Source organism: Bactrocera dorsalis, chromosome 3 (genome assembly GCF_023373825.1).
Source record: "Bactrocera dorsalis isolate Fly_Bdor chromosome 3, ASM2337382v1, whole genome shotgun sequence".
In the NCBI taxonomy this organism is placed as follows: Eukaryota; Metazoa; Arthropoda; class Insecta; order Diptera; family Tephritidae; genus Bactrocera; species Bactrocera dorsalis.
The window spans coordinates 47,811,439-47,839,133 of NC_064305.1; the positions used below are offsets into that span (position 1 = coordinate 47,811,439).

At 39.6% G+C, this 27,695-nt stretch overlaps 1 protein-coding gene across 3 annotated transcripts in view; it reads left to right on the plus strand.

Moving 5' to 3' along the window:
• The window catches only part of LOC125777195 (uncharacterized), a 282,927-nt gene that overhangs the window by 199,771 nt on the left and 55,461 nt on the right, over positions 1-27,695 (plus strand). The window lies entirely within an intron of this gene.

Genomic DNA, 27,695 nt, shown 5'->3' on the forward strand with positions numbered 1-27,695 from the left:
GATCACCAACCACTTAAGTGGCTCCAAATAAAAAACAAGGGAAAAGACATTAACCCAAGATTGCAAAGATGGTTAATTAAACTAGGTGAATACAATATTAATATAAATTACGTGAAATGAAAGGAAAATAACGTAGCCGATTTTCTAAGTAGAATAGATAGTAACACAGGCGAGATTCATTCATTGGAAGAAGACAACATAAGCCCAAAAGAAAGAAAATTAAGGAATCTGAATAAACAAGGCAACACGAAGAAAATTTTTATTAGCGCAGAAGATTTAAAAAAATAATAATTTCATAGATCTTTGTCGTAGGCACATAAATAGTGGAAAAGTAGAAACTTTTTCTTATTTAACCGATAATCAGTACAATATAGTTCAGCAAAAGCTTATTCAAATATTTAATAGACAGGTAAAGTTTTTTAGATGTGAATTCCATGCTAAAGATATGAAAAATGAAGAACAAGTTTATAAACAAATTGCTCAATATCATACAAATGAAACAGGCCATGCAGGTATTAACGAAAATTATGAAAAATTGAAAAAACTAATATACTGGAAAAATTTGAAAGTTTTGATGCAAAAATATATAAATAATTGCGATGTTTGCAATAGAGCAAAATATGATAGAAAACCTTTAAAACCAAAATTTCAATTAACGAAAACACCATCAGATATAAACGAAATAGTTCACGCAGATATATACATACATAAATAAAAAATGTTACTTCCTTACTTTTATAGACAAATTTGCGAAATTTGCTATGGCATTTCAGCTAGAAGATAGAAACAGTATAACTATTATAGAAAAGCTTAGATTATTCTTTTCTATCAAAGGAAGACCCAGAAAGTTAATATTAGGTAATGAATTCAACTCAATTAACATAAAAGATTTTTTTAGGAAAGAAGAAATAGAAGTTAATTTTACAAAACCAAACAGTCATACTGCGAATTCAGATATCGAAAGATTTCATAATACTCTCTCCGAAAGAATTAGAGTCCTAGAAATTGAAAAACCAAGCCTTTCGACAGCGGAAAAAGTATTTCAAAGCATAGAATGGTATAACAAATCTTATCATTCTTCAATTAAAACCACACCTCTTGAGGTTATAAATAAAAAAAACTGATAAAAATTTGATTAAAGACACTATTCAGAAGACTAAAGAAAAATGCATAGGAAAACAAAATAGAAATAGAGAACAGTTTAATAACACTCAAAAAGAAGGTTACGTAAAAAATTATAAAGCGGTTCGGCACAAATACGAACCAAGGTATAGAAAATTGCCATTAGATAATATTCACCCGACAAATATTAAAGTCCAAAAAATTTTTTTAGGTCAAATAAATCTTCAAAATAACATTGATGATAGCAATTGTAATAATTAGTAATGCAGCCAAACTGGAAGTACATCAAATACATACCGATAATGGATACGCAGAAATTATCACCAAAACTAAACAGATTGTTACATCATCTGACCTCGTAATTCACATAATTGACCCTCGTGAAATTCTTTACATGCTACACCCTATCTAATGAAATTGAAATCTTGAGAGGTAAAATCAAAACATTAATCCCAAGAAAAGAAGTGTGTAGAAAAAAGAGAGGTTTAATTAACGGTATAGGTTCTGTACATAAATTTTTATTTGGAACGATGGATGATGGAGATAGAATAGATATTGAAAATCACCTTAAGAAAGTAGATGAAAATTTACATAATTCAATTACAGCTCTCAACCACCAAATAAAAATTAATAATTTCTTTTCGAACACGTTCACAAAATTAAAACAAATTATTGAAGACGAAAGAAAGAATTCTTTAATGTATCAAGAGAGAACAGACAAAATATTGAATCTTCATGAACAAACAATAAAGATAAACATTCTCAAAGACGCAGTAAACCAGATTCAGGAAAACATTATTTCAGCAAAAAGTGGTATTTTTCACCCAAGCATTTTAACAAATGAAGAAATTTATAATTACAACATAGACCTCAACAAACTTCAATATATAAAATTATGCGCCTTGGAATATAAAGAAAATTTGTTAATGTTCGTAGTCAAAATCCCAAAAGAGTTTCAATCGGTACAATTAAAAACTATTATTCCTATACCAAATACAGCAGGCAAAGAAATAACAGCAGAAATTGAAAATGTGTTTGAATACAAAAATGTCACTTTTAAATTCTAAGAAGCTAAAACACTCAATGAACTACAAATATCTAAAGAAACAAAGAAGTAAACCAGAATTGAGACAACAGAAAAATTAAGTTGAAAAACACTACATTGATTCATGAACTAACTGCACAATTAAGATCCTATACCAAACATTCTCAAATACTAAAATGTCATACAATCAAAGATTTTATTATCCAAACTATGATACTCACAATTTCACTAACAAAATTACAATTAACGACCTTGTATTTAAAAACGAAGAAAATTTAAAAGAAATTAATGAATTAAAATATCACAAAAATATCTCTCATATTGGAATATCAATTTTAAGTTTTATTGTATTAATAATAATAATAATAATATCTTGTAAAATTAAAAGAACGAAAAACAATACTAAGTATTCAAACTCAGGAGAGTTTTCCATTAAGGGAGGGAGGAGTACACTATCATCCCAAAGAGACACCACACAACAAAATATTGTAAATTGGACAAAATAAAAGATTAAAGAAAAACAAGTAAACATTACAAAAAATAAGATAACAAGTAGAGATAAAGAACATAATGCAAATGCATACAAACATGTTTTGGTCCTTATGTTTGGCTGTAATGATAACCCAGACATTATCGGGTAAACCACACAATCATGTTTGTTTGCATTCAATAGAAAATAAGATTACATTTAACAAATATTGTATTTCACAAGAAAATAAAAAAAAACAAAGAAATGGATTAAGAAAATTGTAATCACTTTAGTAGTTATATAAGCAGAACATAATTTGAAAAAGTAAGAGAATAAAGTATAATGTCACAGAAGTAACATCGTCGGCATTTTTATTCCTTCGTTCGAACGACTAAAACTCGAATAATTCAGAATCGTCTGCTGCACCTGCCAATTTCGTTCTTGGTCCTAATTGTGCTACAGCTGCCAATCTCACTACCTCAACAAGCTTTCCAATTGTGAGCAACCTGGAGGATAATAGTGGTACTGATCGGGCTGCTAATCAGCGCATTCCTGTGACACACGCTGAGAGTTCGAACGCAGGTGTATCAAATGGGAGTCGGGTCTATACGGTATCACCCCAACATGCACATCTACAAAAAAGTGAACTCATAAGTCCTGTTCACTCCTCAAATTCTTTTGCTTCACTCGGCCTTCGTCGTCGCTTCGAGTTGCTGCAAGAGCAATGCGAAATCTTACGACAGAGGGAGGCTTTATTAAGAGAACAACATAGCTTTTTGGATCGCATAGATGCAATGGGTTTTGATGACGACTTTGACGAAAGGCAAAATTCAATGCCTAGGATCGCAACCAGGTTGAGGGATGAGGCTCTTCCTCCACCCCAAATGCGGCAGCTGCAGCAATTTGTGGCGCCATTCAATGCAACCGCTCCTGTTCTAAAAGATCTTACGAAAAGCGGTTCTTCACTACCTAACAGTATTCCAACCGGAATGTTAAAGGGTCCTCATGCGTTAATCAAGTTATGGCCACTCTTCAAATGAAATTGGGTAGACCAGAATTGATCATCAGTGTTCTACAACGCCAAATTTGTGAACTACCGCCACCATCGGAGAGCCATTTGGAATCTATAGTCGATTTCGCCGTAGAAGTGCAAAATATTTGTACAACGATATCAGTATCAGGTCTGACTGGTCATGTGAACAATCCCGAATTTGAACAGCAGTTGGTTTCGAAATTACCACCGTATTGGGGAATGCATAAGCGGAGCCTAACAGCATGCAGTCTACAAAACTTCAGTGATTGGCTCTTTCAGTTGGCTCAAGGTGCCAACTGCGTTCTCGTTCCAAAGGATCCAATACGTGAGCGCAAACGAGGGACACTTTATCATCATTTCAGTTCGGTAAGATGTATTGTTTGCAATGGAAGTTATAGTGAAGTTATTAATTGTGCCTCTTTCGAGGTAATGCCACGAAATCAAAGGTGGCAAGTTGTTCGTAAACTAAAACTGTGTCGTCGATGTTTGAAAACGCATTCGGTGAATAGATAAGATGGGTTAAACATTGCGACGTTAGCGGAAGCACACGCAGTCATCATCCACTTTTACACAACTTGGAATTCGGTCAAACTGTAGTTACCAAAGCATCAACTACTGTCAAAATTATAGCCAAAGGCATTCTGCCAACATTAATGCGCATATAGCAACAGGGGCAAGCACGCTGTTTCGAATACTACCAGTAGTCATACACTCTGGTCAGGAAAGTGTATCAACGTTCGCCTTCATAGATGATGGCTCATCTCTTACACTTATCGATGAAGAAACAGCGGAACACCACAACCACTCTGCCTACGTTGGACTGGCGACACACATCGGTACGAGAACGAGTCTGTCGTAGCCGACCTGACTATATCGGCTCTAAATGGTCATAGGCAATTTTCCCTTAAAAATGTTCGCTCTGTCAAGAAACTCCAGTTGCCTACTCAATCGCTCGACGCTGACAAACTACGATTACAGTTCAAGCATTTGAAAGGATTTTCATTGCACTCCTATTTAAACGCCACTCCACAACTGCTGATAGGCTTAAATAACGCGGCTCTTGAATCTCCGATAAAATCCAGAAAATGAGCCTATTGCAGAAAAATCTAAATTGGGATGGACCTTGAAAGGGTTGATGCATAAAGCCGGTACCGATCCTATACACCACGTTTATCACGTTTATCACATCTGTGATTGCTCCGCTCAAGCTGAACTGCTTGAAATTACCAACGCGTACCTTTGCCTCGACAACTTAGGTGTGACAACCAAACCTGTTGCCTTAATGTCTAAGGAGGATGAGGTTGCTTTGGAGCAACTACAAAAATTCACCGTTCGCACTGGAAGCCATTTCGAGACCAGCTTATTGTGGAAGCACCCAGACATTGAAATCCCCGATAGCTTATCAATGGCCTTATTTTGGTCGAATTGTCTACGGAAAAGGATGCAACGAGACCACGATCTGGCTGAAATTCTTCACACAAAGATACGCGATTATATTCAAAATGGGTACATTAGACGTTTAGGACTCCTCGACTCCACCGTCAAAAAATATTGGTATTTGCCTATTTTCGCAGTAACCAATCCCAATAAACCAGGAAAAGTTAGACTAGTCTGGGACGCAGCAGCTAAAGTAAATGGAGTGTCCCTAAACAGCATGCTGCTGAATGGTCCAGACCTAACAACTCTTCTACACTCGGTGCACTTTAAGTTTCGACAAAAGAGAATTGCTGTGACAGCCGATATAGTTGAAATATTTCACCAAGTTCGTGTACGACAAGAAGACCAAAACTTCCTACGTTTTCTTTGGTATGAACCAAACGCTAATGAGCCGACTACATTTGCAATGACAGTGATGACGTTTGGGGCCCCATGTTTACCAAACTGCGCGCAATATGTTAAAAATAAGAATGCACAAGATTTTCAAGAAAAATTTCCTTTTGCTTCAAAGTGCATCACCGAAAATCACTACGTAGACGATATGTTGGTAAGTGTGGACACCGAAGAAGAAGCTATTAAATTAGCTGAAGACGTTCGTCATGTCCAAGCACTTGGAGGCTTTTATTTAAGAAATTTTTTGTCCAATTCGAGTCGGGTATTATCTGCTCGACGAGCTATCTCTCGATCTTGATCGTGAACTGCCTACTGAAAAGGTTTTAGGGATGTGGTGGATTACGTCTAGCATTTCGCGTTGCGCGTGTTCGCTAAGTATAGATATTCTGACATATTTCTTCATCAAAGGCGGCCTACTAAGCGCGAGGTTTTTGAGTTTGGTCATGACTATTTACGTTCCTCTTGGACTCATCAGTTTTTACGTAATATATGACAAGGTTATCCTACAAGAGATATGGAGAGCTGGATGCGACTGGGATGTTCCAATCCCTGATGACCAATTTGCAAGTGGCTAAGATGGCTCAAACTAATTCCGAAAGTAGAGAGCCTAAGAATTCCAAGATGCTATATGTGAACTGTATTTGGTGGAGTTCCACAAATCGAATTACACCCGTTCGTTGATGCAAGTGTAGAGAAACACCGTACTCGTGTACACAGTCAAACACTTATATATAACAATACAAAACTTTATTGTGAATATAAGAAAAATGTTACACTTATTCAACTTTACTGGATGTTCTCAAATATTTCGTTTATGTTGCTCACTCGCTGACGGTTGCTCGTTGACTGTGTCTTTGGTTGCTGCCACTTGCTTTATTTTATTTGACACTTGATGGGCAACAGAGTTGCCATCGCTTACAGTCGGCTTTCCTGACCCAATGTGGCGCCCTCGCCCATGGTGCTCTCATCTTCGTTGTCTATGTCGTCTATGTCGTCTGGATCATCTGGTGGTAACATGCACCAAGTTTTAAGTTGATCTGATGCAAATACGGCTTTGTAGTGACGTTGCGTTCGCTCGGCATGAGGTAAGTCTTCAATTACATAACGATCATTTGGCAGGACTTTGGTGATGATGAATGGTCCTCTGAATCGTGGTTCTAGTTTACGTGATGTACCGGAGCTTATTGGTTCGTTTGTAGTCAATACGAGATCACCTTCGTTATACGTCTTCGGTTGATTATGCTTTGCGTCATATAGCTTCTTGGCTTGTGCTCTTACGTCGTTTATTCGTTGAGCTGTGTCGACTCGTAGTTGCTGTAGGTCGGTGTCGTTTATCAGGTCAACATCATCGTCTTGAAGTGCCTGGATAAGTTGATTCTGCAGGATGTCTCGAGGCACGTACTCATAAAGTAGTCGGAATGGTGTACAACCTGTGGTTTTATTCGGGATGGTATTAATGCTCCATTGTATTTGACGTAATTTGTCGTCCCATCGTCTTTCGTCATCAGTAGAAGGTAGTAGCATGGATAGGATGACGCGGTTTGCTCGTTCAGCGTGTCCGTTAGCGCGTGGCGTCCGCACTGCGTTGAGAATATGTTTGACGTTGTTTTCATCGCAAAACTTTTGGAACGCTTTTGAAGTGAAGGCCGTTCCTCGGTCGGATATGATACGTTCAGGCATTCCTAGATAGCTCGTGATCTCAAGCAATACCGGAATTACATGGCTTGTTGCGGTACTCTTGACTGCTCGTAGGATTGTGAATTTGGTAAATGAATCTACAATTACCAACACATGCTCGTTGCGTTTTGAACTTTTTGGGAACGGACCCAAATGATCAATGTGTATTGTCGTGAACGGTATTGGCTTAACGTTGTCGTAGTGATATCGACCCTCACGTCGTCCGCCAGGGGTTCTATTTAAAGCACAACCCACACATGAGTTGATGTAGCTCTTTACGTAATTGCGCATTCGAGGAAACCAGAAGAGATTGAGAATTCGTTTCATTGTTTTGTCAACGCTCATATGACCTGCCTTATCGTGGCATTCGTGCAGTATTTGGAACCTTAATTGCTTTGGAACAACCCATAGTAGTTTGTTGTCGTGTTTTCGATATAGGCGTCCCAGTTCAACAACGTAGTCGGGATATTCTGGCTTCACCTCATTCTGTATTTCGTTAACGATGTTTCTTATTTTCTCGTCTTGTAGCTGAACACTAAACAACCAATCTGCCTGGTCGATAATCATCTTGGAAATTTTGAGATCAGCGGCATCTATTTCGTGTGCATCTTCATAAGGTGCACGGCTCAACGCATCGACATGGGCCATACGAGCTCCTGGTCGATGTTGAATTTCAATGTCGAATTCTTGGATTCTCAACCACCATCGGGCAATGTGTGGTATAAGCTCTCGCTTCTCCATCGTTGTTCGTAAAGCGTTGCAATCGGTAATAACTTTGATCTTCTTTCCGTATACGTAGTATTTGAATCTTTTAAATGATTCCACAATCGCTAATGCTTCGAGTTCATAGCTATGGAAACGTTTTTCGTTGTCTGTAGTAGAGCGACTAAAATATGAGATCGGGTGCAGTTGTCCATTCTCGACTTGCAATAAAACGCTTGCAAGGCCGATAGAGCTTGCGTCTGTATGTAGTTCGTGTTCGGCTTCGATGCGGTAGTTGACCATGGTTGGTTTCGATGATAATGCGGTTTTGAGTTCGTTGAATGCTGACTCTTGCTGTAGTCCCCATGCGAATGCGGTGTTGTTGCGTAGCAATTTTCGTAATGGTTCAGAAATAATGAAATAACCAGCGACGAATTTTCGGAAGTAGCCACTGAGACCTAAGAATTTTCGTACTTCAGTGACATTTCTCGGCTGTGGAAAATTTACGATAGCGTTGGTTTTGACGTTGCCCGGACTGATGCCTTCAGGAGTTAGCTGATGTCCCAAAAACGTCATAGTTTGCGTGAACAACTCACATTTGTTAACGTTCAATGTGAGTCCACAGGTACGTAGTACTTGGAGTATACGAGAAAGCTTTGTATACATTTCGTCGAAAGAATTGCTGCCGATTAGGATGTCATCCATATAATGCAGCATGTCGCCCGTCTCCACCCGTCTTTGAATATCTGCCATGAGTCTATTAAACACAGCTGGTGCATTCTTTAAACCAAACGGCATGCGTTTGAACTCATATAGACCGTCCGTCGTGATAAAAGCGGTGTATTTCCTACTATCGGGTGCCATTTTGATCTGATAGTACCCACTATTCAAATCGAGTGACGAAAAGTATCGGAAACGTTTCGCTTCGTGTAGCCGTTCTTCAATATTCGGGACTGGAAAATTCTCTTTCTTTGTTACCTTATTAATTCGTCGATAATCGATACATAACCGATCACTTCCATTCTGCTTTTTGACTAAGACCACGGGACTTGCGTATTCGGATGTCGATTTCGTGATAATATCACGCTCAAGCAACTCCTCAACCATCCTGTTGACAATATCACGCTTCGGTTCTGGGATACGATAAGGCGCTTGAAATATGGTGCGATTGCTCTCAAGTTCGATGCTAGCTTGAACTACGTCAGTTTTGCCAATATCTTTCAGCCCACTGGAGAAAACATCGGCATAGCTTGCCAGAAGACTTTGTATCTTATTTCGTTCTGCTTCATTGCTGAAATTGGACATTAATTTGGAAAAATTGCTCTCAGTTATTACCGTTGTCTGTACTGCTCGTCTGCTTCCGAATATTGTGCGACCATTTTCAATTTTCAGCGTAGCGTTTGCATTGATGATAACATCCTGACCTATTAAAACGTCTTGTTCTAGTAACTCGTCATCAGCGATGTAGGCTTGCGTCTCGATGTTGATTCCGTCGATGGTGATGTCTATGGTAATAGCCTCCGTGAACGTACGCACCCCTCCGCAAATGCCTTTTACTTGTAAGCAGCATTTTACGGCTTTATCGTCGATGCGCTTGGCTACTGACCTACGAATGATGCTGCATTGGCTGCCCGTGTCGATGAATGCGATATACGGTTGCGCTTTTATGTAAATTAACTTCTTGAAACATTCGTCAAGGTTGATTGCACCAAGTCGTCGTAACGTTACTGTCGTCTTCTCACAATTTCCTCCGTTTGGATGAACTTTGTTACAGGTTGTACAGCGATGTCGTTTCTGCGGCAATGGACATTTGTTGGCGAAATGTCCAGGTACGTTGCAATTGTAGCATTTCAATTGTGCTTTAAATTCACCATTTTGTTTCGTTGACTCAGCATATTTTTCGTTATTGTTGTCTCGCTTACTTGGTTGATGTACTTGTGGCTCACTTAGCCCTCCGCGATTAATGAAATAGTCCTCGATGGCGTCTCTCATCTGCTTCATTGTTGTAAACTTCATTGCTGCAATGCTTTGTTGGAGTTCTCTATGTTTTAACCCAGCTCTTGCATAACGTATAATGGCTGCCTCACTCAGTTTGTAACGTATACCTAGTGCCGCCACTCGAAAACAATATTCTTTTACGATTTCTTTTGGCTTCCTCGTTGCATTGGCCATCACGAAATGAATTTCTGCCTCGTCTCGATCTGAACCAAATTCGTGTCGTAACGCATCAGCAAAATTTTCCCAAGTTGTGTGTAATGTGGGTGATGCATCCAACCACATACGTGCAACTCCTTTTAAACGTGTGTAAATAGCTAACAATAAAAATTTCTCGTCCCATCTATATGCTTCCACTACTCGATCGACTCTATCAATAAATTGCTCTACCGTAATGCTTGCGTTATTCGTTGGATCAAATTCCGGCAGGGTATTTGCAATTTCTTTAACTGACGCGTGTCGCATATTCCCGTTCGTTGAAATATTCCCGTTCGCAGAAATATCACCGTTGCTTTGAATGCGTGTTGTAACGTTGTTGTTAGTTGCCACCGTGCTGTCGTCGTTCGTTGAAATAGCGTCAGTGGCGTGACTCTGAACGCCTGCGCCGCCGTTGACTGCGACTGCGCTATCGTTGCTATTTGCGTTTTGTACCGTTTGTACCTCTTTCATGCTAACTGTACCAGTCCCGTTGTTTTGCGCTTGTAGCAGCTGGGCCATCATCTCGCGTAACTGCTTCATCTCCTGCTGCAGTTGTGCCACCGTTGACATCTCGGATGACTCCTCCGTAACGTTGATCTCTTGGATGTCCACCTCGTCGGACTCCTCATATGCGCTAAGACGTTGCAACAACTGGTCTCGCGTGCCAGTCGTCGCTAATTGCCTTTCCCGTAGCAACCTCTTCAGTTGTTCCACCTTCAGATCACTGATCTTCACCATCGTATCGTTTTTACGTATCGTGTATATATATCTGCCGGTGCCTATAGCCCTTCACCAACGCACATACATATACTTACTATGTTTGTAGACGTGTATGGGTTTATCATCCCACTTCTGAACTGTAGAGAAACACCGTACTCGTGTGCACAGTCAAACACTTATATATAACAATACAAAACTTTATTGTGAATATAAGAAAAATGTTACACTTATTCAACTTTACTGGATGTTCTCAAATATTTCGTTTATGTTGCTCACTCGCTGACGGTTGCTCGTTGACTGTGTCTTTGGTTGCTGCCACTTGCTTTATTTTATTTGACACTTGATGGGCAACAGAGTTGCCATCGCTTACAGAAGTAAAACTAGCTAGCCGTCATTCTTGTACATCTCGCCTGACAAGGGGCTTATGTCTGACGAATTGCAATACATTGCAACTGAAGAACTGCGTCCACAATTTACTGGCTTTCATCACCCAACCTCAAAACAGCATCTGGTAGTACCAGAACCACTGAGATTTTCAACTTGGAACCGTTTACTTCGTGCAACAGCTATGACAATGTATTGTGTTCGTGTCTGGCGAGATAATCAACCTGTTGGTAATGGATCAACTACTGAAGATTTTCTTAAAGCGGAATGTTATCTTTGGAGAAAGGCTCAACACGACAACTTCGGAGACTCTATCGCTTCTCTGGAATTGAAAAGCCAGTTGACAAATCCAGCAATATTCTGAAGCTATCACCTTATCTTTTTGAATAAATGGTCGAGTTAACCCTAGACAGCTAACCTTCGTCGATTCGACGAGTACGAGAAAGAATATTCGTTGCTTCTCTTGCCCGCGAGGTTTGATCATCCCAACGTTGCTTGTCAGCTCAGTGTTCGCTGAGCTTTTCTGAGAGGCACACGTGTTTGGTCGGTAAGTACGACATTTTTCTAGATATTACGATAATGCTCGTCGCTTCGACGAATGGTTAGGGATTTAATGTAATATATATTTTTTATTTTTGCAGTTTTAATCATGTCTTCAAGGCGATTGCTGTGTGAGGAAAGTATAATGCGTTTGTTAAAGGACGATGACGATGATGGGGCATTGGAGCAATTATCCGATAGCGAAACTGAAGACACTGTATTGGTGGATAATGTTGAAAGTGATAATCAGTCAGAAGAGTCATCATTACTTTCGGACGATGAAGACGTTCATGATGGGGTTTCTGGTGCTTTGATGGATGATGTGCCGGGACTTGCAACATCTTCTGCTTCAAACGGTAACGATCCTAGTATCTTAGCATTCTCAAGCAGCATTATCCGCAGTCGGTCCCGTCATGTTTGGGCTACGCGCAAAGGGCGAACTTCGAATAGAACAGCAGCACTAAATATAGTACGTGGAGCCAGGGGGCCAACTCGCGCAGTAAGGGATATTGTCGACCCGCTAATGTTATTTGAACAATTCATAACAAATCAGATAGTAGACGAGATTTTAAAATGGACAAACTTAGAGATTGAGATGAAAAGCCAGAACTATGAGTCAATATCATCTACGCAAAAAAATACTAGCAAAGAGGAGATCAGAGCCCTGTTGGGAATTATGGTGTTAACTGCAGCATTGAAAGACAACCATGTGACCCTTGATGAATTGTTCAATTCAGAGTATTGTGGTATAAGATATGTATCTTGTATGAGCAAAGACAGGTGCGAATTCTTTCTTCTATGTCTACGTTTTGATGATAGAGCAGTTCGCTTACAACGGCAAAAAAACGATCCTTTTACCCCCATAAGAGATATAATGCTTATTGTCCAGTGCTGCCAAAATTACGTTCCCGGAACAAATGTTACTGTTGATGAGCAGCTACTGGCTTTCCGCAGCAAGTGCAAGTTCAGAATGTATATACCAGAGGCCTGCACGATTAAGGTAGGCATCGTACGATTACGTTACTAAGTAACACTTCTGACGATTACCACGATGCGAAGGTAACATTGCGCATCGGCATCGCGGCATCGTGGCATCGTACGATTACTATCTGGTATCGTCAATGGCAAATGAAACGCTATAATCTTACATGATGTTAATTCGTTGCTGGCTCGACAACGACTGAACGATAGAGCAGAGCCGCTCAAAATAATGCGCAATTTATTTACCAACGCATACATTTGATATCTGCTAGCGTATGATTGTGTGCGCGCGCTTGCTTAGTACACTGAGTGAAATCGTGCTATTTGGTTATTTTGTTATTAAAAATTTAGAAAAAAATAAAAAATTATGGTTTTTGATTAAAAAAGCAATTAAGAACAACAATAATTTTAAGTTAATTTTTTTAACTTTCCATGATTTTTTCCATATCGACTTCAAGATCGTAAGTTTTGATTCTCATTAAGTTCTCTATATGCTTATTCGAAACTGAATTCCTGTATTTCGAGTGTATTTTTGACGCTGGCAGAATTAGCGTCATAGCGTACATGCTTCGACTGCATTTGCTTGCCTATACTCCGAGTATAGGCATGAAAAATTTTGAGCGGCTCTGCGATAGAGCGTAAGCGTACGTGTGAAGTTAGTTTCCACAATTGTTCTAAGAAATGCCGACCACTGGTAATATGTTAGTAATCGGCGATGCCCGCGATGCCGATACCCTCGATGCCGATGCCCACGATGCCAAAGTACCGTTACGTAGCGTGTACTCGCCGCATCGGCATCGCCGCTTGCTAACATGTTACTTTTTTAATTACTCGTGCAGGACTCTGGTATATACCAAATAAACCCGCCAAGTATGGGGTCAAGTTAGAAATGATGTGTGATAGTGGCACAAGGTATATGGTCGACTGTATACCATATCTCGGAAAAGGAACCAATACAGGAGGGATGCCTTTGGGAGAGTACTTCGTAAAGAAACTTACTCGTAGTATTCACGGCTCGAACAGAAACGTTACCATGGACAATTGGTTTACCTCAATACCACTAACAAAGCAATTATTTCAGCAGCCTTATAAGCTGACATTTGTAGGAACATTACGTTCTAATAAAAGGGAAATTCCAGAAGAAATGAAGAACAAGAAAAGGAGTAAGAGGAATAATCAAACCACCGAAGTCCACCATCCAGAAAGGTGAATACATCGATGTTCGTGTATGATGGACCCCTTACACTTCTTTCCTTCAAACCTAAACCACCATGGTGTACATGCTTTCCTCTTGTGATGAGGAAGCCTCAGTTAATCCAGATAATAAAAAACCACGCATGATAGAGTTCTACAATTCTACAAAAGGTGGCGTTGACACTTTTGATCAAATGTGCTCTGTAATGTCATGCAGCAGAAAAACCAATCGATGGCCAATGTGCGTTTTCTATGGAATGATGAATATAGCATGCATCAACAGTTACATACTTTATTGCCACAATGTCTCGGTACAGGGTGAAAAAATACTGCCTAGGCGTGATTTTATGAAGAAGCTGCATTCGCAACTTGTAGAACCTTGGCTGAAAATCCGACAGGAAATTCGTACCATGCCGGCCCACACCAAAAACAAAATAACAGAGATATTATTTCCCAATAATGATAAAAATCAAGGTCAAAGCCAACCATCAGCCACCAATGACCTTCAACCAGCAGAGGCACCAACTAGTAATAAAATGAAAGCTTGCGGTCTATGTTCCTATAAAAAAAGGCGCATGACAAAGTCGGTATGCGCAAAATGTAACACTGCAATTTGTGGTGAGCATAAAGTTGATTTTTACATAAAATGCTCTTTAAAAAATTATTTTTTATATCTTATTCAAAATATTTATAGTGTTTTTATTAAAGTACGCCAAAGAAGAAATGGCTGTTATGTGTTTCTCTATTTTAAGTTTTTTTTATAAATATGTTGTCTTATTGGATCTTATTAAAACTAGTGCTTTAATTAAAGATTTGTTTAACAAATACAATTTGAAATAGAATATAAAATGAATGTTTTATTTTGTACAATAGTTCCTGAAATACATATATTTGCAATTAAAATAATTAAAGATTGTTTAAATGCATGAAATAAGGACACTCTAACAATGCTCGTCAAATCGACGAATGGTTAGGGTTTATAGGGGGCTACAGAAGGTTAGCTGTCTAGGGTTAAGATAACAGGGCGACCAGATCAAGTATTATTGCCCTCAAATCATCATGTTACGTACCTTATCATTAACCACTTCCATGTAAAGTACCATCATGGAAATTTGGAAACAGTGGTGAATGAGATAAGGCAATTCTATTGGATTATAAAACTACGAACAGTGGCTAATAAGATTCGACGTATTTGTCAGCTTTGTAAAAACAGAACATCTCAACCTCGGCCACCCATGATGGCCTCTCTGCCCGCATTCCGGACCTCAGCATTTAGTCGACCGTTCTCTTACGTAGGCGTTGACTACTTTGGTCCACTCCTGGTTACGGTCAAAAGAAGTACCGAAAAGAGATATGGAGTGTTATTTACCTGCCTAACAACCCGAGCAGTGCATCTTGAAATCGCATACTCGCTCTCGACAGACTCCTGCATTCTAGCTGTACGTAATTTTATGGCTCGCCGAGGTAGTCCGGTAGAAATATGGAGTGATAATAGTACGAACTTCAAAGGGGCTGAGAAGGAGTTGAAGTTAGCGTTTGATCTGATAGTTAAAAATCATATTACAAGAACCTTTACTTTTGCTGCAACCAACTGGCGTTTTATACCACCCGCTTCGCCGCATATGGGCGGAGCGTGGGAACGATTAGTTCGGTCAGTAAAGCAGGTGCTTAAACAAATTTTGACAACTAGCCGCCCCAGTGATGAACTCCTTCGTGCAGTCTTAATGGAAGCGGAAATGACGGTTAACTCTCGGTCATTAACTTATATCCCCATCGACTACGAAGAGGAAGAAGCACTCACTCCTAACCACTTCTTGTTAGGTAGCTCCAGTGGAATTAAGCCAATCGCGGAACCAGTTACTGGGAACATTTTATTGCGGCGTAACTGGCAAACATCGCTAGTTGCTGCGTGTTCTGGAGACGTTGGATAGTGAAGTACTTGCCCACCATAACCAAGCGAAGAAAATGGTTTACAGATGTAAAGGCAATTCAAGTCGGTGATATCGCATATATAGAGGGTGGGCCATATAAAACTTTAAATTTCGAAGATAGGGCGTAAAAGATTGAGTGTAGGGTTTGCTGTATGGAACCAAATGTTGTCCAAGTCTTCCTCTTCAATATGCTTGAAGAAAAATTCGGTTCTGTTCGCGATATCGCTCACCATTGATGGTTACTTCTTCATTTTCGAAGAAAAATTGGCCGATGATTCCACCAGACCAAAATCCGCAATACAGTGATTCGTGCTGGGTGCATTGGCTTTTCAACGATTACGTGCGGGTTTTCTGTGCCCCAAATGCGACAATTCTACTTGTTAACGTAACCATCGAGGTGGAAATGAGCCCCGATCGAAAAGATGATTTTTCGGTAAAATTGACCATCCTCGGTCAAACGATCTTCTGCCCAATCTGCGAACTGTAGAATAGTGAATAGCGACACATTTCGTAAATTTTAGACTTTTTACTGAATATGTGTAACTTTCCGAATGGTATTTGACGTTTCCAATGTCGAAATATAGATAATTCAAATTTAAAACGTTAGATGGCCCACCCTATAGTTGATCCTAGTAACCCACGGAACTGCTGGCCTAAAGGCAAAGTGATCCAAGAACGAAAGAGTGATGAAGCGCCACTCTGAAGATTGCCTGTGGCATCTTTGAGAGATCTGCCGCCAGCAGGATATACCAGGGGGAAGTGTTACGAGCGATCTGGCAGCATGACTCACGTAATCCTCGTAAGTCCTGCTTGCGTACGTATGGCAAAATTGTTCGAATAAAAACAAAAAAAATATGGCTGATTTCTACGGGCTCAACTTGTGACACATTTTGCTCGCTACGGACGGCAACTGAAGAAGGGTGGAGCATTTTTGTCTGTTTCTGCTATAATGCGACGAGAAAACGTAACAACATTGTGTTGTTGGTAGAAAATCCAAGCTGTGACGAAAAACACAAACAAACGAACGCCGATTGTCCCCACTTCCCTTGCCGCTACAACAGCTTCGCAAACAAACCAGCGTAAATATGTTTGTTTATATATGAGCTTGCATAAATATCGACGCAAATTTTTGCGAGCTGCGGCAAAATATTTTAGAATTGTAAAATTGAAAAAATTTTTAAATCGACAAGGGAAATTGTTTAATTTATGCTTTTAGCTTTTGCCATCGTCGCGAAAAGACGCTTGTCGGCAAAGGCATGCTTCTGGAGATGTTATGGTGTTTGCTTTTATAAATGAAGCGAGTTTATCTGTTCAAAACATGCTTTTGGTCACGAATGAAAATGTTGTTGCATTTTTTACTCTAAATTCGGGCATCGGCTATTAGGCTGCCAATATTGACACACAGCTGCTGATGTTATTTGAAACGATTGTTGTTTTTCTAGAACATTGTTTGTAGTTTTTGTGGTTGACAGAACATATACATAAGTATATAAAATTTACATGTGTACTCATATGTGTATTTGTTCGGCAATGTCACACACATATGTATGTAAGTACATATAGAGCAGTGCGTGAGTTTTACAAATTACATACATATGCATTGTAATATGTTTAAGCGGTGTTTGAAAATTTCTTGGTAATACGATCAGCAATTTCTTACATTTTCGTGCAATGCTGTTTTCGTTTTTTCATAATTAAATTATGTGCAAGTATATTAACAAAAACAAACTTAAATATTTTTAGATGGCAGAAAATAAACAACGCACAATTTGCTATCCATTTTTCCAATATTCTTTACTTTTTCGCACACTTTTTCCGCGTTACAATCAATTATTGCTTTTAATTTCGCTCTATTATCTTTTAACGTAGTTAATTTTTTTTTTTATTATTTTACATTGTACATAGAATATAAAAATAAAATACTAACAATTCTGGTCTAAATAATTAGGAGAGATACTTAAATGCTAAATGTTAAGAAATACATTTGCGTTTCAACCTGATTTCGATGATTCGGGAAGCTTCCTCATTAACATGCTGTCTAAGCCTCAGTTCGGGAGACTTTGCTAACTTGGAAATCTCATTTACCATTGAATTCACGCCCAGATCACGGTCAGCAGATCTAATGTACCAAAGAGCATTAACCAAAGTCCTTAGTACCTTACTTTGAAAACGCCGAATGCTGGCAATACAGCTTTGACTTAAGCAACCCCATAATTGGGCTGTGTAGGCCCAAACTGGCTTTAGGATTTTATTTTATAATATTTGTTTTCTAATGATAGCTTGGATTTCCTGCCAACTAGATAGTAAAGTTTGCCAAATTTCCTATCAAGCTCGCTCCTTCTTTTGACATGCTCTTTCCAGCGCAGTTTAGCATCTAAGATGATACCTAGGTACTTAGCACTGTTATAGTGTGGTATAGGAATGTTATTTCTATAAATTGGACATTATGCCGGTTTTTTCAAGGTAAAGTCGACATGAATTGATTTGGTGTCGTGTAATTTGATGCGCCACTTAGGTGCCCACTTAGTAATTGCGTTGACTGCTGAGTAATTTTAACAATTTTTTTTTTATTTGAATTTTTTTTTTTTAAGTAATAACTAAAAAACTATTGGTGATTTTTTGATAAACTTTTCAGGAGTTATAGAGTTATAGCTCAATACTTTTACTTTCAGAAAATATGCATGAATTTTAATTATTTTTATTTTTTCATATTGTTTATTAACTTTTAAGTTAACAAATGAACATTTTAATGACTTCTCCCTCAAAAAATAAAATTTCTTTTTTTCAGTATTTTGCAATAAACATTCAAATAACGAAATCCGCGAAAAAATTTGACTGATCGCAATTAGATGAAGCAAAAAAAAATTTAAGACGGGCGGTCAGCGCTGCCGGTATAGCGCTCTGCCGCGTATCATTGACTTACCTTCAGATTTACTCCGTAATTATAAGAAAGGAATAATAGTTAATGTTTTAATTAAAAATATCGTTATTTTATGGTTAATTTTTTTTAAACAAATGACAGAGATAATAAATCATATATTTTTTTATAAATAAAAAACAAATATAGTAAATTCTAGCAGTAGTTTGCTATTTATTTTATTTATTGTTTTTAAAAAACTTTACGAGTCGTAATTACATTAGTTTTCTTAAGTATATTGTCAATTAAAAAAAAAAACAGGTGGTACACAAATGTTTATACTTTTAATTCAAAAACCATACTAGAAAGAGACATACATAATTCCGCTAACGAACAAGCGTGCATATTGCGCAGTAGAAGAGTTCTGTTGAACGAACAACTTGGATTCTCGTGCACGCGCTGTATACGAACACGCAAAAAATGCTCCGGGTAGAACATGCTAAAGATGAACCGGGTAAATAAATGCTGCAATCCATATAACAAAAAAGAGAGTGTGCTTATGACCACACGACTGAAGTAAAACTTCTTTCTCTCTATCTATATGTATGTATATATATGAATGTGTGTGTGCAATATATACATGTATGCACATATACATATATTTATTTCCTACAAATATTTAAATTTATTTTATGTTTTCATTAGTAAATTAATATTTTTGCATAGATCTTTTATTTTTTTGCATTGTTTTATTCGTTATTTTCATTATTGGGTACATCAGTAATTACTGTGGTTGATTGTAAAACCGAGACAATAGACTTATGATACGAGAAATACGATACATATATTTTAGAATTAAAATTAGACAGAAATCTAGAAAAATTGCATCGATTGTTGTTCCATGTCTTGTAGTTGGGTCATTACGGTCATTATTCATTTGTAATTCTAATTTATCTCGTAGAAAGTTTCTCAAGAGTTGGCCATCTTCGGATGCGAAATTGATATTGAAATCTCTTGCTAAGATTAGTGGCAACGTATGATAGTTTTCTCCTAGTTCTTCAGAACCTACTCGACCATAAATCATAAGTCTTCTGTAAATAAACTTTATGATATTATTAACTGTGTTATTGGGCGACATGTAAACAACTACCATTATGATGTTTGTTCCATCGTCCAAAACACGGGAAAAATTAGGAAAAATTATTTTAATTTTATTTCTCCTTATTTTTATTTAAATAAAGTAATATCTTGGGAGTGGCCAGAAACGATTCTTTTACATATGACTCAAGCAGCTCACGACTTCCGGCCTTTGACCAAGTATCCTCTGGGTAGCCTAAGAACATCCGTTTGAAGGCGAGCTAACGTGAGAAGGCGAAATATCCCCTACATAGGGTTGTGCGCTGGGTTTGGGACCCGCCACGTAAAAAAACAACCCCAGCGAATAGCAACAACCAGCCTCGGATGAGAGACCCCCCTTTTGATGACGACCATGGAAAACGAAATAAGGACTACGAATTGAGGGCATGCACCTGGAATGTCCGGTCCCTTAATTGGGGAGGTGCCGCTGCCCAGCTGGTTGATGTCCTCGTGAAAATAAAGGCTGACATCACCGCCGTCCAAGAAATGCGACGGGACAAGGACAAAGACGAGTAGGTCCTTGTGGCATTTACTACAGTGGCCATATAAAGGAGCGCAAGTTTGGTGTTGGATTCGTGGTGGGAGAGAGACTCCGTCGCCGAGTACTATCATTCACTCCGGTGAATGAACGTCTAGCCACAATCCGCATCAAAGCGAGGTTCTTCAACATATCGCTGATTTGCGCCCACGCCCCGACGGAAGAGAAGGACGATGTGACCAAAGATGACTTTTATGAGCGCTTGGAGCTCGCTTATGAGAGCTGCCCCCGCCACGATGTCAAAATCGTGCTTGGCGACTTCAACGCCAGGGTGGGCAAAGAAGGTATCTTTGGCACTACGGTCGGTAAATTCAGCCTCCACGAGGAAACATCCCCAAATGGGTTGAGGCTGATCGACTTCGCCGGGGCCCGAAATATGGTTATCTGTAGTACTAGATTCCAGCATAAGAAGATTCATCAAGCTACCTGGCTGTCTCCGGATCGAAAAACTTCCAACCAGATCGATCATGTTGTGATAGACGGAAGACACGTCTCCAGTGTTTTAGATGTGCGTGCGCTCCGAGGTCCTAACATCGACTCGGACCACTATCTTGTTGCAGCTAAGATTCGCACCCGCCTCTGTGCAGCAAAAAACGCACGCCAACAAACACAAGGAAGGTTCGACGTCGAGAAGCTGCAATCACAACAGACAGCCGAGCGATTTTCTACTCGGCTTGCACTCCTGCTCTCTGAGAGCACTCGTCAACAACTCGGTATAAGGGAACTGTGGGACGGCATTTCAAACTCCTTACGTACAGCTGCAACCGAAACCATTGGTTTTCGGAAGGTGCAAAAGAACAGCTGGTACGACGAGGAGTGCCGTGTCGCAGCGGGGAGAAAACAGGCTGCCTACCTCGCAACGTTACGATCGACCACAACACGTGCGGGATGGGATAGATACCGAGAGTTGAAGAGGGAAGCGAGACGCATTTGTAGACAGAAAAAGAAAGAGGCCGAAATGCGTGAGTACGAAGAGCTTGATAAGCTGGCCGACAGGGGTAATGCTCGAAAATTCTACCAAAAGATGCGGCGGCTTACAGAAGGTTTCAAGACCGGAGCATACTCATGTAGAACCCCCCAAGGTGATCTAGTCACCGATGCCCAGAGCATACTTAAATTATGGAGGGAACACTTCTCCAGCCTGCTGAATGGCAGTGAACACACAACGCCAGGAGAAGACGAACCCGATTCCCCAATCGATGACGATGGAAAAGACGTTCCATTGCCCGACCAAGAAGAAGTTCGAATAGCAATTACCCGCCTGAAGAACAACAAAGCGGCGGGGGCGGATGGATTGCCAGCCGAGCTATTCAAACACGGCGGCGAAGAACTGATAAGGAGCATGCATCAGCTTCTTTGTAAAATATGGTCGGACGAAAGCATGCCCAACGATTGGAATTTAAGTGTGCTATGCCCAATCCATAAAAAAGGAGACCCCACAATCTGCGCCAACTACCGTGGGATTAGCCTCCTTAATATCGCGTATAAGGTTCTATCGGGCGTATTGTGTGAAAGATTAAAGCCCACCGTCAACAAACTGATTGGACCTTATCAGTGTGGCTTCAGACCTGGTAAATCAACAACCGACCAGATATTCACCATGCGCCAAATCTTGGAAAAGACCCGTGAAAGGAGAATCGACACACATCACCTCTTCGTCGATTTTAAAGCTGCTTTCGACAGTACGAAAAGGAGCTGCCTTTATGCCGCAATGTCTGAATTTGGTATCCCCGCAAAACTAATACGGCTGTGTAAACTGACATTGAGCGGGACCAAAAGCTCCGTCAGGATCGGGAAGGACCTCTCCGAGCCGTTCGATACCAAACGAGGTTTCAGACAAGGCGACTCCCTATCGTGCGATTTCTTCAATCTGCTGCTGGAGAAAATAGTTCGAGCTGCAGAACTTAATCGAGCAGGTACAATCTTTTATAAGAGTGTACAGCTGCTGGCGTATGCCGATGATATTGATATCATCGGTTTCAACACCCGCGCCGTTAGTTCTGCTTTCTCCAGACTGAACAAGGAAGCAACGCAAATGGGTCTGGCAGTGAACGAGGGCAAGACGAAATATCTCCTGTCATCAAACAAACAGTCGTCGCACTCGCGACTTGGCACTCACGTCACTGTTGACAGTCATAACTTTGAAGTTGTAGATAATTTCGTCTATCTTGGAACCAGCGTAAACACCACCAACAATGTCAGCTTTGAAATCCAACGCAGGATAACTCTTGCCAACAGGTGCTACTTCGGACTGAGTAGGCAATTGAGAAGCAAAGTCCTCTCTCGACAGACAAAAACCAAACTCTATAAGTCACTCATAATTCCCGTCCTGCTATATGGTGCAGAGGCCTGGACGATGTCAACAACAGATGAGTCGACGTTGCGAGTTTTCGAGAGAAAAGTTCTGCGAAAGATTTATGGTCCTTTGCGCGTTGGCCACGGCGAATATCGCATTCGATGGAACGATGAGCTGTACGAGATATACGGCGACATTGACATAGTTCAGCGAATTAAAAGACAGCGGCTACGCTGGCTAGGTCATGTTGTCCGAATGGACGAAAACACTCCAGCTCTGAAAGTATTCGACGCTGTACCCGCCGGGGGAAGCAGAGGAAGAGGAAGACCTCCACTCCGTTGGAAGGACCAAGTGGAGAAGGACCTGGCTTCGCTTGGAATATCCAATTGGCGCCACGTAGCGAAGAGAAGAAACGACTGGCGCGCTGTTGTTGACTCGGCTATAATCGCGTAAGCGGTGTCTACGCCAGTAAAGAAGAAGAATATTTTAAATAAGTTATATTTATTTCCACTATTACAAAGTGAAGATGTGCAAAATGAACTTCATTTCTTCAAAGAAAATTGATGACCTTCATGAAATGTGCATATTCGCATTATTTCGATATCATTTCCATATTTGTACCAATAGAATTTCTATGGCATATACATACATACATATGTATATTATTTCTTTGGCACATATGTCTGTATGTTACGAAAACAAATGCGAGCAACATACATATGTACATATGTACATATGTATGTACATACATTCATAATAACAAGTGTCGCAGGCATCTTTCGCATCTCCGTTGTCACGGACAATCAATGGCCGAAACTCAAAGAGTCACGCCCGGAACACATAGAGCGGGGCAGGCTGCAAGCGACATCTGTCAAATATTAAAATACACACGTTCTTATGGACACAGTTATGTAGTTGTGCAGCTGTCTAAATAACTGTGTCCTTAAGAATGTGTGTAGTTCAATATCAGATAACAAGTGTCGCAGGCATCTTTCGCATCTCCGTTGTCACGGACAATCAATGGCCGAAACTCAAAGAGTCACGCCCGGAACACATAGAGCGGGGCAGGCTGCAACCGACATCTGTCAAATATTAAAATACACACGTTCTTATGGACACAGTTATGTAGTTGTGCAGCTGTCTAAATAACTGTGTCCTTAAGAATGTGTGTAGTTCAATATCAGATTCCGATGGCGCTTGCAGTCTGTCGCGCTCTATGTGTTCAGCACATCAATCTGTCGAAGCATTGACGCGACGAGACGCGAAAGAAACTAACAAACGATTGCCGATTGTTACCGCTTCCCTTGCCGCTGTAACAGCTTCGCCTTCCAACGTGCGTAAATATGTATGCATACGTATGAACTTGCATAAGGAGCATGCATGCATGTGTTTATGTCTTCATATTCATATTCATGCATACATATATTTATGTCTCTTCATATTCTTACGTATGTGAGACAGAGCACATAATGTATTTTGTACACATTTTCGGTGTCAAAATGAAACAAAATATAAACAAAACGAAATTCTTCGTTGGAAGTCTCTTCATATTCTCTTCTTCGGCATATATGCCTTGTCATCATATGCCGTAAATACATATATTTCTCTCTTCCTATTCTCGGTTAGAATATGTGAGAGAATTGTAAACAATGTTAAAATTGCGAGGCGAATTCCGACCTTACATACAATGTTAACAAATTTTATGTTCTCTGTCTATACTTTTAAGTTCTCTGGTTCTTGCAAATTTGTTTACATGCACACATAATTACATATGTATGTACGTGAATATGCGCGACCGCTTGGTCTTTTAATATGTACATATGTTAAATGAAATGTCGTAAATTTGGCAACACGGTGAGCCTTCTCTATATTATACGTTCTCTGCGTTCGCCTCGCCTGATCACACTTTTCGTTACACATTCGCCTGATCACACTTTTCACAGCTTACTCCCCAAGCCAAGCGCGCCTAAAGAAGTTTTACTTCAAAAAAATCATAAAAAAGTCATAAAAACTGAGTTTTAATAACAAAAAATCGCGCTCATGTTTTCAAAGATTTTATTGGCAACTAGCTGACCCAGCAGCCGTTGTCCTGCGTGGAATTATGTGTTTTGAAATGAAAAGACAAAAATTCATATTGTATTGATAATCATTTATTTGCTATTTGTCTACATTTTTCTTCAATGTAACCCAGCTTGATAAACAACATTTTTTGGTTTCTGTTCCGGTGCGTAAATGTACAGAGAAGATGGTTTTCCAACTCGTAAGCACACCACGTATATCTGGCCGTGTGAAAAACATAGCATTTCCAAATGTATGCCAACCACTATGCGACTATCCTCTTGATCATCATTTTAAATTCAATTTTCACTCGAAACGGAATACTTTTGAACTGAAATGGCAAATCGTTTGAACTCAAAAGAAATTCGTAGAAACAAGCATTCTGCCCCTTGTATTTGATAGGTGCGTCACAATCAGATTGCGATGATGTGGTGGCATACCAGGCCTCTCCAAAGAATTTAGAAATTCCACTGGTAATTCACGGTGTCGTCTTCATTGTCAAGGCGATTGATTGATTTGTATGACCGCAAGTCTCCTGGAATTTGACTTTGAATTTTCCAGTTTAGTCAACAACATAGGTATTTGTGGCAGCTAAGATTGCCCGTACACTCAAGGAATCGTACTTACGACAATTTGGCCAATGTTCGTATAAACATTCGTGATGAGTCCATCTTTCGTGAATTGGTAAACGGCATATGGGATTGATATCAGACCACGGGAAGTATCAACCAGTATTGTCCCATTTCCAATTCTTAGCGTATACAATGTAAAATGTCTTCGGCAATGTAATTTTTGGTCGTATCCCATAACGTGGATTTGAAGGCTGATCATCGCGAAATGTGTGCGAACTTCAGTGGCATTCGAAGTAGCCATCGCATCGTCTTTGGTTTGATTCCACTGATCATCACATTCCAGCTATTGTAATTGCTGCCTTGCTTCTCAGAAAGTTGCATACACCCTACCATTCACAGCATGCAATAACTCAAATGAATTTGAACCGCGTACATTAATCAATAGCAATCGAAGGTAGAAGCAATCGTCGTTTTTCGGGTGGATTGTGTAAGTTCGTTTTAATGCATTAGTTGAGAACACACTTGGATGCGCTGGATCTACTGGTTGGCCTTGCTTTCTGCGTAACTATTTCTTCGATGATGCATCCCATGTATAATATCAACGTATTTCGAATAGAGCAATGTTCTCGTAAACGGATCACTGACGAAAGTAGGGCAAAAACTCGTAAATGTTAATTTTGTTGCTGGCGGTGTTTCCACTGGCTGTACTGTATTCTCTGGGTTGAAATAGACTCTTTGGCCATTCTCCAAATTAACTTCGAGACGCACAACAGTCGGAAAATGTTCATGAGTTGCAAAAGTAAATATCCCACAAAGTGCTTTAGTGCAGATCGCGTATCGACCGTGTCGTTCAAAACCAATAACCCCCATGTTGATTCCTATGGCGACGTATTTACAAACGTATTTTATCGATTACACCAAACTACAATACGCAACATTCACATGACTTTTGAATGTGAATTAGACAATAGTGGCGAATATGGTATGATCCATGTGTTGTCAACTTTGATGTGTTGTTAACTTCGATATTTACGCCTCTAAATTGAACGCTAAATGTCTGCCATTGTCGTCTGGTGAGCGACGCCGATAGAGTGGATATCCCTCATTTCCATTTTGTGTTTCCGAAAAGCACATGGATAATGTTTCGTGCATTTATTGTCAGACATACAAACCGAAGTGGGATTGTGGTGTCCGTAAGGTCCATGAACCATATTGGTTTTCATCACTTCAAATAATACTGGATCTTTCTCTGCATCATTAATTTCCGCAGAAATGAGTTCATCAATTTGATCTGGTGTGACAACCATCCACTATCCAAAGAAGAATATGTACGTGCGACAAACCTCTCTTTTGCCACTCAACAGAGTACATTTAGCATCTAACAGCACCACATATACCTACACTACCCCAAGATAAAGTCCATGAAACATCGTAACTGTTGTTTGAAATTCGTGCTGTGACATCGTGACGATCGCTTGCTGATTGACCGTGATCCATAATTCCGCACGTATGTCACCGCATCCTGGGAGTACTTCTTGCCTTGCCTTTCCTTGCCTTGGGCTGCTATACTTTGATGGACCGATATTAGGGCGACCTCTTGGTGGCTTCGTAACAAATTTCAATCTGCAATTGACCTCTTTGTGTGAAATAGTAAAGTTTTCACTGAATAATTTTCAATAATTTTTCTTTTGAATAGCCAGAATAAAAAAGCAAGCGACCGAAATTGAACAAATAATTTACAAATCAATATATTGAAAAACAATACAAACAAAAATTGAAAAAAATGTTTATGGAAAAAGTTACTTTTTGGAATTATCCAATTTGCCGACTTTTCATGAAAAGTATACGATATTTTTATTTCTAAACCTTCCTTGATCCACAGCGAACAACCTCTTAAAATTTCATCAATATTGGTTCAGCCGTTCTCTTAGCGTTCCGAACGAACAAACATTCATTCGTTTGTATGAGAAAAAGAAAAGGGCTGTTTTTAGGGGTTTTCCGGCAATTATTCGAATTTTTTTCTCCGCAGAAACCATCCCTGAACCTCAACTTTAAAAAAGAATTATCAAATTTCCTTCCTTGATCCACAACGAACAACCTCTTAAAATTTCATCAATATTGGTTCAGCCGTTCTCTTAGCGTTACTAACGGACAAACATTCATTCGTTTGAATGAGAAAAAGAAAAGAGCTGTTTTTAAGGGTTTTGCGGCCAATATTCGATTCCGCTGAAACCATCCCTGAACCTCAGCGAACATTTTAAAAAAAGAATTATCAAATTTGGTTCAGTCGTATGAAAGTTATGAGCGTACATACATACATTTCGGCGATTCATTTTTATTTATATAGATTACTAGCTGACCCGGCGAACTTCGCCCCGCCCAATTTTTATTTTTTTTTTTGGAAGTCATAGACTCG